At 40.2% G+C, this 16,565-nt stretch overlaps 1 long non-coding RNA gene across 2 annotated transcripts in view; it reads left to right on the top strand.

The window, feature by feature from the left end:
- LOC111097668 overlaps positions 1 to 16,565 on the top strand; it is an 81,122-nt gene that overhangs the window by 2,884 nt on the left and 61,673 nt on the right. For both annotated transcript variants that reach the window (XR_005365647.1, XR_005365648.1), the window contains exon 2: positions 8,469 to 8,609. This is a non-coding gene — a long non-coding RNA (uncharacterized LOC111097668). The remainder of the gene's footprint in view (positions 1 to 8,468; positions 8,610 to 16,565) is intronic.

Genomic DNA, 16,565 nt, shown 5'->3' with positions numbered 1-16,565 from the left:
TGTAGTTTTCAAAAAAAATAAAAAACTATTGGCTTTCAAATATGCACAGGAGAGTTGCTTGGGGAAAAAAATGGAAAGGGTGTTCTTGTCTGGGTCTATAAATTCAAAAAGCTTCACTAGTATCAGTTTTAAACAAAGAAAAGAAACAGGAAGTAGGATGGAAGTGTAGAGGAAAAAATCAGGCAAATTATGGCATGGAAAATTATTTTTATTGCACTATGAATAAGAAAAGAAAAGGCAGTTAGATGCAGAAGTGTTTAATGGTTTCTGTTGAAAATTCAATGTATCAAAGCCAGTTCTCTATATTTATCGCCAAGGGTTTTGCAGTAATGAGATTCTCCCATCATGTATTGGAGGTCAGCTGCATGCCAGCATTATTTATTCTTATGTGCTGAGCTTATGTAATAAAAAGAATCTGAAAACAGATAATGACTCTCCATAGTCAGTCCCTTTGTCCCCACCTGAGTGTTGCTTAAAGCTGGAGAAAGAGCTTATGACTTTATAAATTGCTGGGTTTTGTGTAAGAGAGTGACTGAATATGGGGTTGGAAGCTGGAAGACTTGACACACAGTCATTGAACAACCTCTCTGCACCTTCTTTATCAATGAAATAAGAATTTGACCAAAGGTGGCTTCCTAGAAGATATTTATACCTCCACATTTCTTTAGGGGAAGTGTTTCATTGTGTGAGGACCTGGCAATTCCCGGGGCCAGATCCTCCCATGACTTGCTTTCTCTCAGTCCCCAAAAATACTTGAGGGATGTCACCTAAGTTGGGCCAATTAGATGCACACTCCTGGAACTTTGTCTCTTCAGAAATTGACAAGGATGGAAAGAAAGAGATGGGCTGTGAGATTGATCAGACTGATGATGGCAGCAGCATCTCAGCATCCGAAAGAGGCTGGGCCAGTGGTTACTGCTTGGTCATGAATCTTGTTGGCCAACCTCCAAATTCCTTTGATTTCTGCCTGTTTCCCAAGCTTGATTCTTCATGCCATCCCATCCCCCATCCAATTTTATTTTGTGAATGTTCCATCTCTGCTAAATCCCCTTCTTGGGTTAACAGCCTACATTATTTCTCTTACTTTTAACCAAGAATCCTGACAGGCCCAGGAAGGAAAGAAACATATTGTATCATAGGATCCTTTCTCTGGGGAACAATTCAGCTCAGGAATTTGCATACATATGGATGCACCCACAGTGACAGGTGTACACATTGTCTCACCACTCAGTTGAGAAATCCAACCCTACAGGGTGGTGGTAGTGGTGGTGGTGGTTTAAAAAGATATTTATTTTTGATAAGAAGAATCCAGATCTGCTATTCTTATCTGATCTAAAAAAAGTGAGCAAGTCCTTATAATAACAAAACAACTGTAGAAATAAGCCCCTTTACATGTAAATTTTGTAGTTTTCAAAGTCCCTCATTTCATATGCTCTCCTGTGAGGTAGGCAGATTAGATAGTATTAATGGATTAAAGTAATAATAGCTATCATTTATTGATTATTGATTATTGTGTACCAGGCACTGTGATAAGTGCTTTACATACCCAGAAAGCAACAACCCTGTTAAGGAGAGAATATTTCCATTTCGTAGGGGAAATGGAGGCTTGCCCAAAGTCACTTAGCACAAAATTGAGGTGAGAACTCAAAATGCTGTCTGACAATGAAGGCCATGTGTGCCTTTAATGCACACAGCTTGATATCGTGTAACAGAGCTAGTGAGTGACAGAGTGCAGGTGGAACCCAGGTCCCAAGTCAGGAAAGTTCCACTCTATTGGAACACCTATTCAGCTATGGCTTGTTCATACTTGCCAAAAAGGGCAGAGTTAATTTTGTTATCCAACCATAGGAAGTTTTTTTTAAAGATTCTATTTATTTATAAGAGAGTACAGACATGTGCGTGCATGAGCAAGACTAGGGGGAGGGGAGGAGAGGGAGAGAGAGAGAGAGAGAAAATCCCGACCCTGCACAGAGCTCAAGCCTGAGGTGGGTCTAGATCTCATGACTCTGAGATCATGATCTGAACCAAAACCAAGAGTTGGACACTTTACTACCAAGGCGGCCAATGGCAAGATTTTTAAGATGACAAGAAAGATTTTCCAGTATATCATCCTCTCTACCTTTCATGTTGCCTAAATCTGCACAAAGATGAATTGCTATAATTAAAGATTGATTGAGGGTACAAATGCAAATAAGCCTCTGAAAGTTAAAATGTAAAATCTTATCACCTACAGGAGTATAAAGCCTCTGGAGTCTATCCAAAGAGGGTTGACATAGTAATCGTCTCACTATGTATATGCAGATAATCATGTTGTATGCCTTAAATAGATACAATTTTTATTTTAAAGTAAATTAATTAAAAAGCATAAAAAATAAATTTGATTTATAAAAAAAGAAAGATAAACGTGAGAGAACTTTTCAATTTCACCTATTTTATCTTTAGATTAAAAAATGTCTTAGAAAGATGAGGAAGTGAGGTATAGAATAAAAGAAAATATGAAAACATTAATTTACTCCCTGACGTGAGGCAGTTCCCTTCATCTCTTACCCCTAGTAAAATGTGAGGAGTGTTTAGAAGGTCCTAATATCTACAGTTCTTTTCTAGAGTCTAGGTAAAGGCTCAGAGGGGGCATGGCATGGTCTGGAACTGAGACAAATTCTGAGCTAAAGATTTTGAGTGGTTTTATGGTTGCCTGTTTGTAACACAGAGCATTTTTGCTGACGTTGCAAAAGATTGTCATGGCAACCAGAAAAATAAGTTTCCAAATCCTTGGAGTCCCCCTTAAGGGGAGGCAGATGTCAGTGGGTGTTCCTTTGTAATTAAGGGTGCTTGAACGTTTTAGCTGATCAAGTCACTTTCAAGGTAATGTTCTAATACATCTGCCTTCACGACTCACTGGGAAGCAGCTGTATTGAGGCAGAAAGAAGACCAGCTCCTGCATGATGGGCCATGAAGACACCTAGACAGCAATTCACATCACTGGTATATATTTTGGTATATATTCTCACCAGTAGGTATGTATTTTGTCAGCATCCCAAGTGATACCTTTGTATAATCAAGGTTGAGCACTGCTGAGCTGATTTTGAGTCCCAGGCCCATGCTTCTTGTTGGGCTTAAAGTCTCAGGCTAGCGTCTTCACTTCTCCAAGCTTTGGGTGGTTCAGCTATAAAATAAGGTAATATAATCATTTTTGCAGGACTATTGTGAAGCTTAACCAAGGAGCCTGGCCATTACCAAAACTTCAATAGAGTTGCATTTGACTTAGGACCAGCATGGGATTGGGAAACCCACATTTTTTTTTTCTTTGTATTAAAATCTCCTTGCGGGCAGCCCCTGTGGCACAGCGGTTTAGCGCCGCCTGCAGCCTGGGGTGTGATCCTGGAGACCCGGGATCTGTCCCACGTCGGGCTCCCTGCATGGAGCCTGCTTCTCCCTCTGCCTCTCTTTCTGTGTGTCTATGAATAAATAAATAAAAATCTTAAAAAAAAAAATTTTAAATCTCCTTGCTTGCTGTCCGTTTCCACCACTTTGAGTGTCTGGAGGACAGAGACATAACAAAATCTACCCCTTCCACATCATTTTTCTTCCTTCCTAAACCCCACAGAATAATAACTCTACATAGATTGGCCTCTATATAGACCCCCGCCATTTCAGACAAGCTCAATCACTAGAGGAATAACCAGGCAAGACAGAGAATGGATTCTTTTTCCTTTGACAACATGGAGAGCCAGTAACTGTAGCTGTTGAGAACATGAAAGTTGGCACTAGACTGTTTGAATTCTTGCTCTGCTACTTCTTAGATTTTGACTCTGGGCAAGCTGTTTGCCTGGGATCCTTATCTACACAGAGAGGGTGATAAATTTACATTCAGGAGTCGCAGGGGGGTGAAATCTATTAAAACATAGAAAATTAGGGCAGTCCCTGGCACATAATAAGTGGTCTTCAAGTGCTCCCATTTTACTTGCATTGAAATGATCAAATCCAAGATTTCTCCAAAAAGAACAACATAGATCTCATCATCTAGAGTTCAAACAATGAGCAGATCCCTTGATCCCTGAGTTATAAGAGACTGCAACCCAGAGGAGTGGAGCCTAACATTAAGCACCACTAGCTTATTATTTGTCCCAGAAAAGTATTTTTTTTAATTTTTATTTATTTATGATAGTTACAGAGAGAAAGAGAGGCAGAGACACAGGCAGAGGGAGAAGCAGGCTCCATGCACCGGGAGCCCGATGTGGGATTCGATCTCGGGTCTCCAGGATCGCGCCCTGGGCCAAAGGCAGGCGCCAAACCGCTGCGCCACCCAGGGATCCCCCAGAAAAGTATTTTATTTTTATTTTTTCCTTTAAGATTTTATTTATTTATTTGAGAGAGAAAACATGCACGAGAAGGGGGAGGAACAGAGAGAAGGGAGAAGCAGGCTCCCTGCACAGCAGGGAACCCAGTGCAGGGCTGGATCCCAGGACCCTGAGATCATTACCCGAGCTGAAGGCATATGCTCAACGGACTAAGCCACCCAGGTGCCCCCAGGCTACAAGTGTTTTAATGGACCATGGATTTTGCAACAGTATCGATCATGTCTGGCACCTGCCTCTGACCCTACTCTCTTGGAGCCAGCTACGAAGACAGTAAAAGGTGTTCCTTTTGCCCCTTCCTCTTTCACTTTCTTCTTTTTCCTATGACCCCTAGAGATTATAGGCTGACTGTAGTATTTCACCTAGGCCCACCTTCCTTGGTAGGTACCCATATTGCAGGCAGGCCTCTGGAAGAATCATAAGAATCATGCCGATTGTCATCCTCATGGTGGCAGCTGCCGAGGAGATACTGTACTAAGCATTCTGCAGTCATATGCTTATTGAATTATCCCAACAACTCTGAGAGATAAGCATATACATGATTCCCATTTTACAGATTTGAAAACTGAGGCCTACAGTGGTAAATGAACTTGTTAAGATCACACACTCATACATAAAGGATCAGGAACCTAAGCACACAATTCAGTGGCCTTTGCCAGCATGCCCTTGGGCTGGCTCCATTGCACTGGGGGATGAGGCTTCTCCTGGCTTTCAAGCTCCTGGGGAAAGAGGAGAGTTTAACTTCCAGAGGCAGATAATTGCTTTGTCCAGAATGATCTCCATCCAGACATCAGAGAAGTGGCCATCATATTAAGTGAGAGGATGCATGCAAAAGCACTGCTTGGTCTAAAAACTGCTGTGTAAGAGTTAGTATCATTTTCAACACCATCACATAGTGGCTTGTAAGTATTTGTCGAAAAAACGCATGGTTATGGCTTTTCCTTTCAAAGAAGGAATGAAATAATGACAAAAGTTGGCCTTGGCACTACTAGAGACCTGTATTCAAATCCCAATTTTGTCATTTAAGTGGTGTGTGACCCTAAACACTAACAATAATAATGATAAAAATTGTGCATGTATACTCCAGCATCTGGACTAGTGCTTCAGCTTCTACTACCTTACCTAGTTCTCTCAGTGACACTTTGAGATAGATATATTACCCCCAATTTACAGATGAAGAAACTAACTCAAAGTTGCACAGTTCATAAGTGGCAAAGCCAGGAATTGAACCCAGGTCTACATTATTTCTGTTCATTGCTCTGAACTTTTTAAAAGACTTCCCTATCTGTTGAATTTCTGTTCTGCCTGTTTTTCAGAGTGATCATGGGGATCAATTCCAATTTACATGACCTGTCCAGTAGCACAGAACCTGGATTTAAAGGCAGGATGGAACACAAGAAACAGTAGTCTTTTACATGGAAGAGAGCAGAGGGAGATCTTTTATTAGTGATACTAAAACACACTTCTGTGCTTGTAATTTTTGTGATAGAGTCACCTCCTTATGGGGAAATAGGATTGTGCATTAGGATTTTTGCCACCTCCAGAATCCCCATTAGGCTGCTGTATCAGCATTATGTGAAAAGCCCATTCCAGACAGGTGGAGTTATGAAATCTGCAATGTGCTGCTCTGGCTGTAGCCACTGCTCCTAGTGTGACTATCTCTGCTCATTCATTCATTTCTCCTCTGGGAACTGGCAGTCTCTATCACTGTGTTACCAGGCAACCAAAACAGCACCTGCACAGGAGGTGAGCAAACCAATCAAGACAGTCAGGGGAGGAGCTTTACCTGGTTGGTCTGTGATTGGAAAGAGAGCTCTCCAGGTTCACTCAGGACTATGGCTGCTAGAATCAGCAAAAGAGCTGAAGGAAAAAAAAAAAAAGAGCTGAAGGGAACTCAAGAAATTCAAAACCTCTCATTTTAGATAACTAAATGGGGACCTGGTTGTGAGGAAATGAAGTCTTCAAGGTCACACAGCAACTCAAAGGCAGAATCAGGAGGACAAGTCAGATCTGATCCCTAACTGAGTGTCCCATTCCTTGTACTTCACTGCTATCATTTAAAAAAATCATGTGTGGGGGTGGGGAGGGCATCATCTATGTTAGTTTCTCTGCTTGGTGGTGTGGGGGATGCAGAAAGCATGTAAACCATTCCTTATTCAGTCATCTAATCATTATTTATTATGCTTCCATATTTGGGGCAGTATAGCATGGTGGTCAAGGGCACAGGTCCCTATGGTCAGATGGAGCACAAAAAAAAAAACAGTTTAGGCACTTACCATTTATGGAAGAATTCAGGTTACTTAACCTTTCTGTGCTTTACATTTTCTCAAATAAAATGGTGCTAAGGATGAGATAAAAGAAACAACTTATTGTGTTGTTGTTATGCCAGTCCAAAGGAAGGTTCCATCAATGTTTGTCATCCTTGGCAGTAACATGTGGGGCACTTGAGCTTGGATTCTGAAACCAGGCTGCCTGAGTTCAAGTCATGGCTCTACCTTGCACTCATTACATGATCATTGCTAAGTTACTTAAAATTTGTATGTTTTAGTTTACTTATCTGTAAATGAGTATGATAATAGAATATCATAGTTTCATTATGGAGCTAAATTAATTTAATATAAACAAAGGATTTAGAATAGTTTCTGGCGCATTATAAGTGCTCTGTAAATTTTAGATAATATGTTTCATCAACAAATATTTATTGAGTTCTTACGATGTACCAGGTACTGTCCTAGGAGCTGAGAGATATAAAAATGAACAAAATACACAAGTCTCTCTCAACCTTCATAGAACTATGGTTATCATTACAATCATAATCATGTATGTTTACTTCCTGATTCCTGAAGATTATAGGCAAGAGCAAGCGTTTGGGTCACAGTTGTATTATCTGTGCCTGGCACAAGGCCTGACAAGTAGTATATATTCAGTAAATATTTGTTTAATGAATACCAGGCACTATACTAGATATAGGACGGTGATTCTCAATGAGGGATGGTTTTGTTCTCCCAGGAAATATCAGACAGTGTCTGGAGATTCTGTGGTTCTTGCATCTTGGGGGAAGGGGGATCAGGTACTGGTAGCACTACTGGCATCTGGTGGGTAAAAGCCAGGGATGCTGCTAAACATCCTACCATGCACAGGCCAGCCTCTCACAACAAAGACTCATCTAGCCCCAATGTCAAGTGTGCCAAGGTTGAGAAACTCCAGTATAGCAGAGCAGAGATAAAGCCTCATAAAGACTCCTTCCCTCCAAAACCTCATGGTCTAGCGGGACCACAATAATACAGCACACTGCTCTGTGGGAATTGTGACAGAGCATTCTGAGCACATACAGAAGAAGCACCTGAACAGCAAAAGCTTCTGGTGGAGCTGATGTCTGAACTGATTTTTCAAGGACATGTATCATCTTCAGGCAAATTCCATGTGTGTTGGAGGATGTTTCAGGGCTTGAAGAATGTGTGTGTGTGTGTGTGTGTGTGTGTGTGTGTGTGTGTGTGTTGGGGGGCAGACAATGTGAGCAAAGGCTTGGAAACAAGGAGTTTGGTTTTGTTAAAATACAAGAAGCACGGGCAGCCTGGGTGGCTCAGCGGTTTAGCACTGCCTTCAGCCCAGGGCGTGATCCTGGAGTCCCGGGATCAAGTCCCACGTTGGGCTCCCTGCATGGAGCCTGCTTCTCCCTCTGCCTGTGTCTCTGCCTCTCTCTCTGTGTGTGTCTCTCATGAATAAATAAATAAAATCTTTTAAAAAAATACAAGAAGCAGAGTGGGGAGCAGAGGCTTGGGCAGGAGATTATGGGGGACCCTATGATGCTTAATGTGAATGTTGGGCATGTTGTGGCCAGCAAGAATTTTCTAAAGTCTGTTCTCTAAGCACCGGTTATTTAAGATGTGCCCCAAAAGGGTCACAATCAAATAAGAATGAGAATGTGCTGAATACTACTCCTTTCCCCCATTTTATACTTACCTCCCCCCCTTTACCTTTTGGAGATTTAAAAGGCTCATTAGTATTCTACAGTTTCTGAAAAATCCTGCATTAAACAAACTTGATTCATTTTGTTTCATTTATCCCAGTCTTCCACAGTTATCTGACCATGGAAACTTCTTTCTTTTCTAGACATCTATCTTCATGGAGTCTACAGACCCTCTTTGGGATGAGGGATCATAGGAGAACTATTGACTCTTTTTAAGCAATATCATGGCTGGATTCGTGTTTTAGGATAATCTCCCTGGCTCCTGTGTGGGGTGGATTCAGAAGGTAGGAAATATCTATGTATATTGTTTAAACGCTTGTCATGTTAATGTAACTTATTAATCCCTAGGCTATCTCCCGCACTAGACTCAATATAGGGAGCATACTTATTAATCACTGTGTCCTAGTGCCTAGCTCAGTTTGGTAGAAAGTAAGCACTTACTGCATTTTTTTAAATGAATGGCTATAGTTTTTGGCACTATGCTAGATAGACACTGAGGCTGAGCAAGTCAGATGCAGTTCCTGTTCTCATGCAGTTAGCAGACTAGTGATCATGAGTAGCCACTTTATACATGTTTATGCACTGACTAAATGAATATTATAAATAAGAGAGAGAGTGTCAAAGAACACAATTGGGGTGGGGTCTGGAAGTCTGTATTTTGAACTAGTTCCTTGACTACTTCTGATGTCCAGAAGCTGGTATTTGGGAATCACTGTGCTGTCAATCACAGATGATGTGTCTTCAATTGGCCACCTGACATCACAGCCCCAACTTTCATATACTGGCTCTTCTTGACTCTTGCCACTTGGGACCTTGAAGCCCCTGGTCTCACTGCACCTGAGCCACCAGCCCACTTTCCTGATCCTGTTAGAATCCTCTGAACTGAGCTTGGAGCACTGTGGGTACTATATAGCACAAATCCTAATGGGAACCATATCTACTTGACACTGGTGAGATGTTTGCTTCTTGTTCCCACCTCTCAGCACCTCCTCCCAAAACACTCATGACTCCCTCATGCATTTCTGAGTTTACAAGATTGTCTCTCAAGAACTGCTTGAAGACAGCTATGTGGTAAAGCCCATTTATGTTTTGATGTAGATTTTGTACACATTAAATCTCTGTTTTGTGTTTGGTGTGAAACTAAAAAGAAGGAAAAGGGGGTTGAGGGAGGAGAAAAAGGAGGAGGAGGGAAAGAGAGAGAAGGAGGAAGAGAAGAAGATTGCATGGTCATTTAAGAGAGGTTATGAGACTCTTCTTCATCTTGTCCTGAAGAGAGTTTACTATGGAAATGAAAAAAAGCCCCTAATTAACTAGCTTGTGACAAATGGAATCATTGCATTAATGGTCTGGTTAGAAAAAGAATAGTTGTGACTTCCTCAACTGGCAGTTCTGAAATTCTGGTGTGCGAATAAGCTTCACCAGAATTATGTGAGAAGCTTATGAAAGAGTCATGCCCAGGCCTCATCTGAGATCTTCTGAATCAGAGTCTCCACAGATAAGGTGCAGGAATGTGTGTTTCTAAAGATAGTCCATGGAGATTCTGATGTGTAGCCCAACTGGCAGGTGTGGGCTAACATTTAGTGGGTGATGAGCCAATTCCCAGCCTGGCACAACCTCATCTTCTCTGTAAGCCAACTCTGATTCTCTCTGTCCCGGGTCTAAGTCCCAGCCCAGTGCCACCCGCCGCAGACTACATTCATAGCCCCAGATCCTCTGCTTATGCCAGTGAAGGCTGTTTACAGTCCTGGCTGTCAAACACTGGTCTCAGAAACCCCAGGGCTTGTTCCTATTCCAGCTGCACTCCCTGTGAGTCCCCAGCACAGTCATTTCTGAGCAATTTTTCTTGCAGCTGTCTCAAGGGATATACATTTCCTATTCTTAGAGTTGTTAATTTCCCTGATGATGTGCACATAATGTCAGTCCCATCCAATTTAAACAGGTCATCTTTTGACTGACTTTTCTTCCCCATAGGGGTTAGAAGTGATAGTGAAATTCCTCCTGCTTCTGCTCAAGAAAAGACTGATTTTGTTTTATTCTCTTTAAACTTTATTCTCAAAGTTTAAATAAAACTTGATATTTTCTCATTTGCCTTCACCAACCATTCCTTTTGCCTTTAATGGAATATAGGGGCTTGTGTGTCCCAATCCATGTCTTTAGTGAATGGGAGTGAAGTTCTAGACTTTAGTGTGCACATCCATAACCCTGATTACTGGACCCCGCATCAGTCTCTAAATAAAGTAATATTTATAAAAGTCTAATCCTGGGGCCCTGGGTGGCTTAGGCATCTGCCTTCAGCTTAGGTCATGATCTCTAGGTCCTGGGATTGAGCCCCACATCAACTTCCTGCTCAACAGGGAGTCTGCTTCTCTCTCCCTCTGTCTCTCTGTCTCTCTCTCTCTCTCTCTCTCTCTCTCCTTCTGCCCCACCCCACCACTCATTCTCTCTCTCAAATAAATAAATAAAATCTTTTTTAAAAAAGTCTAATCTAGCAGTCAAAAGGAATTTTAAATTATACTTAGCCCTCTTGAAAACCAATAATAGAAAGAAAAGGAAAAAAAGAAAAGAAAAGAAAAGAAAACCAGTAATAGGAGTCCATTTTACAACCTAGAACAACTCTCTAAAATCCTCTCCATTCTATCCCACCCCATGGGTGTTACAGAACCCATCCTAATGAAATCCCTCAGACCTCAACACCTAACCCCTACAGCTTTTACTGTTTTCTTTTCTTTTCCTTTCTTTTGGATCTCTAGACCTGTCTCTCTTTTCACATTCTTTCTGTTCTTCTGAACTTGTGTCACAAAACCGTAGTAACTGGAATAGCAAACCAAACGCTACCGATTGCTGAACAAATAAGAAAAATTGTTTAATGGGGGTGACATAGAGCATATGGAGGCTGGAAACATGGACACACTAATAAATCTTGTATCCTTCATGTATGTGTTTGGGGGTATCATCTATACTACAGATCACAGTTCTGTAGACAACCACTATAATAGTATTCCTATGGTATTCCTATAATCCTCCCACAGTAGCATGAGGGTGTTCAGACCCCTCATCATGCCTAACTAGAGGCGTCCTTCCTGCATCTCTCTCCCCTTCTCATCTTAAGCTCTTCCAGATCCTCTGCTCATTCTAGTGATTACTATTATATTTCTATGTCCTGGATTCATGTCAACAGGAAGGCATGACAAGTTGGCTGAATCAACAGAGGTCTAGGTTAGTATTTGTAAATGTTAGGAAAAGAGCACAAAGCTTGGTTTCATGCCTTCTTCTTCACTTTTCTTTATAGCTTGGTCTCCTGCTCCTTCACTCAGACCCCCTCCACTTCTCCTTTACTTCCATTGAATTCACTTCTTCATACATCATTGTGATTTAGAATAAAATATCTTTGAAGCAATAGCCCTCATAATCATGATCACAATTATCATCAACTGAGCAAAGAATGGCCTTAAGAAAAATTAAAAAATGAAAAATAAGATATGGTTTCATAATAAGCAGATCTACAAAGGATAAAAGATTCTCTGGCTTTAGTCTCCTGTCTGGGAAATAAGTAAAGAGGGTACCTGTCCGAAGGTCCTGAACTACTTTATGTTTGGTTGGCATGTTCTCTATATTGTGACATTTACTGAGTCCTTATTATGTATCAGATACCATTTTAAGTGCTTTATACCTATTAACATTCTTAATCTCATAACATCCTCATGAGAGGGTTATTGATATTATCCCTTTTTACTGATGAGTAAATGCAGGCTCAGAGAAATTAAGGAACTTGCCCAAAGTTACTCAGTTTGTAAGTGGTAGCACCAGAATTTAAGCCAATCACTGTTAGAGCCTGCACTATTAACTACCTTTTTAATCCAAGTAACTAGCTGGATTCTTTTTATCATTATTATTATCTTAAAGATTTTATTTTTAAGTAATGTCTGTACCCAATGCAGGGCTCAAACTCACAACCCTGAGCCAGCCAGGCACCTCCTAGCTAGATCTTTTACCAATATATGGTGGTAACTATATTCCAGTGAAATAATTATATTTTTTGTAGCCTGAAGAAGTAAAAGTTGGAGAAGAAGGGAGATATGGTAGCTAATCTGTGCTAGAGATGAGATTTAAGGAAGGTTCTTACTTCAAATCTCATGGCTTTTTTTTTTAAGGCTTTATTTATTTATTCATAAGAGGCAGAGGGAGAAGCAGGCTCCATGCAAGATCCCAATGCAGCACTCAATCCCAGAACTCCAGGATCATGCCCTGAGCCAAAGGCAGACATCCCACCACTGAGCCACCCAGGTGTCCCATTTCATGGCTTTTTAACATTTGAGTAGTTGAAGAAATTTCTTGGCAGTGACAAGGAAAGTCCTTCTTCCAGTCTTTAGGGGGATTTCCTTCATTCTTTTTCTTAAAAATCTGTATGTCAGCACCCTTAGATGAATCAGCCACCTGTGCCCCATTTCCTCTGCTTCTGCTTGCCACTGTTTTATACCATGTGGTAGCAAATTATCTCATTATTCCTCACAGTGCCCCAGTGAGGAATCACAAGTCAAATAGCCCTCATTACACAGAAGAGGTGACTGAGACCCAGAGGACTTCAGTAACTTTCCATGATTACATGCTAGTACTTGGATAATTGTTGAAAGTATCTCAGAGGAGAAAGATTTAGGGTGATCCTTATTTATATCAAAAGAGACTCCTTGAAGAGCTTTGCACTGATTATTATAATAAATATAGTCTTGAGTGATTAAATCTATAATTCTATATTCCTTCACAGGATCACATTCTTTTTCCTTTCAGGCTCTCATAGCTGCTTTAATGGAATGGGATTAGTGAAACACAGCAAATGGAAAGTTTTTCTTTCATGAGCTGTGGAACTGTCCACCTAAAATGTGTCTTCCAGACAAGATGATGTCATCCAGATTAGACATGTCCTTAGAAACTGATAACACACTTACTGGGAGTGAGTCACCTTCCTTTGAGACGTCAGAATTAGGCAGCATCAAATCTAATAAACATTGATAGGCCGGAAAGAATTCTAATGTACTGAATGATGTCAAAAAAAATGTAGTGTGTAAGGCAGAGTCAGTAGTAACTTGGATCTGTTTCTCCTCTAATGAACCTTGAAACTTCTTTCCACCCATGCTTTCAAATATATTAGGAAGTATATAGGGAATATGAAATAATAGATAACATTATTAGGAAATGAATCTTTCTGAGTGAATAAGGATTCTTCTGGAGCTTAAACCAGAGTATTTGACTTCTTCCTCAATTCCTATTTAAGGAATTGTCACCGTATTCCACATCCATGTCACTGAATATATACAGTTCTGCTTGGTGATGACAGTGCACTGAGATTAATTGTAACTAGACTAGTCCTAGGAACTTAGTTCTTGGCTTCAGATGTATGGCCTTGTGGATGCGCATTTCCCTCTCTGTTCCAGGGACTTATGTGTTTGGTAATTTGTAGGATTCTTCCTAAGATCTTTCTGAATATTTAATGTGTGTGTGTGTCTGCATGTGTGTTCTGAAGTATCAAATCTTCATGAATTCTGAGAGAAAAAATTCATATATCTTCCTAATGCTAATAGGTTTTGTCTGCTGTCCCTGGTGCTGAATTGTACAAGACATTAATGAATACTTTCAAAGGTGGATACTTTAAGCTGGTAGGGGAAAGGTAAAAGAAACAAAACCAAATGTTTAGACTTCATAAAGAGCTATAGACCTGGAAATAGTATTTATCCCTATGAACAAAATGAACATAGACAAGCTTAAAAGAAACAGTACATGTATAAAAGTATGTATTATATATATTAATATATATTAATACATATAGAAGTATGTATTAAACATATTAAATATGTGGGAGAGAGACCCTGTGTCTCTCTTTGTTTAGTAACATATCTCAGAGTAGATTGGTACTTAGTGCCGGGTAGATTCTCAATAAATATTTTTTGAGTGGATGGTGAATACATTCAGGCATAGTGCTCAAAAGAAGTGAATATACATTTAACACTTAAAAATGAGACCTCTAAAATCAGACTGTCAGGGTTCACACCCTGGTGTGCTACTCACTATCTGTGTGACCCTGGATAAGTCATTTCACCTCTACCTGGTAAGACTACCTCAAAGGTTACTATGAAGATCAAAAGAGTTAATATACAAAAACTACTCAGAACTGAACCTGTAACATTGAAAGTGCTATGCATTATTGTTATTATACTTTTTCTTTCCATGCCTTTTGTTAAGGATATTTATGAAAAAGATAGTCAAGACACATAATAATGATTAAAATTTATTGGGAGATTATTATGTAAGTGACATATTAATTTACTAATTCCTTGCAACAGTATCACGATCTAGGCGCTACTATTATCTCCATTATTTTTTTAAGATTTTATTTACTTATACATGGGAGACACAGAGAGAGGCAGAGACATAGGCAGAGGGAGAAGCAGGCTCCCTGCAGGGAGCCCAATGCAGGACTCAATCCTGGGACCCCAGGATCATGCCCTGAGCCAAAGGCAGATGCTCAACCACTGAGCCACCCAGGCATCCCTATTATCTCCATCATAAAGTGAGGAACCTCATAGACAAAGTTACCTCATAGGCCTTGGTAACTTTCCCAGGGCCACATAGCGGTTTTAAAACTGAGATTTGGGGGTGCCTGGATAGTTCAGTCATTTAAGTGTCTGACTCTTGGTTTTGGTTCAGGTCATGAGATTAAGCCCCACATTGGTCTCTATACTTACATGGAGTCTGCTTGAGTTTCTCTTCCTCTGTCCCTCCCCCTGCTCACTCTCTCTCTCTCTAAAATAAATAAATAAATAATTCTTTAAAAAATAAAACTAAGACTTGAACCTAGGCTATCTAGATCCAAAATCTGGACCCTTAAACACAACACTTTACTATTTCTCAATATTTTTGATTCCCCAAGTTGGTAACATGGAAAGCAGTCTGGGTCTGGAAGGAGCATTGTCTATAGATGATCAAGTGGTAGCTCAAGGGGGATTTTTACATTGAAAATCTTCCTTCAATATTGAGGTATAATAGCCTCACAGAAAACATGATGAATTTCCAATATTTCTGCCTTTTTACTTGAGGGAATAGGAAAAGAAGCAGTATTTTTTCTATTCCTTTTCCAGTAAGCACAATTAGCATGTAGGTCCTAAACATATGCTATATTTTTTAAAAGATTTTATTTATTTATTCTGGAGAGACACAGAGAGAGGCAGAGACATAGGCAGAGGGAGAAGCAGGTTCCTCCCAGGGATCGTGATGCGGGACTTGATCCCAGAATCCTAGGATCACAACCTGAGCCGAAGGAAGACGCTCAACCACTGAGCGACCCAGGCATCCCAACATACACTATATTTTATCTACTAATCTTGACACAGAGATTAGAACATGTTATGCTTTTTAGTTTACTGTCTCACATCTAATCCAGATATTAAAATAATTTTTATGATCTGTTCTGAGTTTATTGGGTTAATAGTCTAACCCTGAGTACTGAACATTCTTCACCTCAAATTCCACTTGCACACTGAATATAACAGATTGTAGTTCATGTCTAATCAGGCTGGATGTGCTTATACACCATTGTTTTGCATCCATTTCTTTTCAAAACTAGGCTTCTTTTCAGAGATATCTGAATTGCATGTACTATTTTCAATTTGCAGTAAGAGACTGGCATATAAAAGAAATAATGAAAGCTACATTATTATGGTCCCAGAAGATAACTGGTAATGATATAATCAATTTTCTCAGGGTTATTTCTTTCTCCCGATTTTTCACTGCTCAACCTCCATCCATCTGAATGGAAAAATGTTAAGCATGCGCTGATTGCTGTTGGGCAAGCACTAAATTACGAGAGTACAGCAGCTTTACAGATAGATTGGCTTACATCTCTCAGTCTGCCAAGTTGTCATCATTTAGCCTTATTCGTCTGAGCTATTTTCTCATTAGTCAGTGATAGGCATAGCTATAATGCACCTTCAGTGTGAAATGTTCCAGGATGCTCAGGCGGGAGGAGCTAACATTGAGCACTACATTCATTAACTTATTATGTTCCAGGACACAGGCTAAGTTCTTTGCTACCTTATTTCATTTAATCCATCCAGTGACCCATGGAGGTTTGTAGTGTTATTATTACCACTGTATAGACATACAAACTGAGCCACAAAAAAATAAAATAAAAATTCCCATGGTCATTCTTGTGAGTTATGAAAATTAATGGCTGGTAGTTGAAGCTCAAC

The sequence above is a fragment of the Canis lupus genome, chromosome 10, assembly GCF_011100685.1.
Source record: "Canis lupus familiaris isolate Mischka breed German Shepherd chromosome 10, alternate assembly UU_Cfam_GSD_1.0, whole genome shotgun sequence".
NCBI classification, from domain to species: Eukaryota; Metazoa; Chordata; class Mammalia; order Carnivora; family Canidae; genus Canis; species Canis lupus.
The sequence above is the reverse complement of the archived record's forward strand: the minus strand, read 5'-3'. Positions and strand labels throughout refer to the sequence as shown.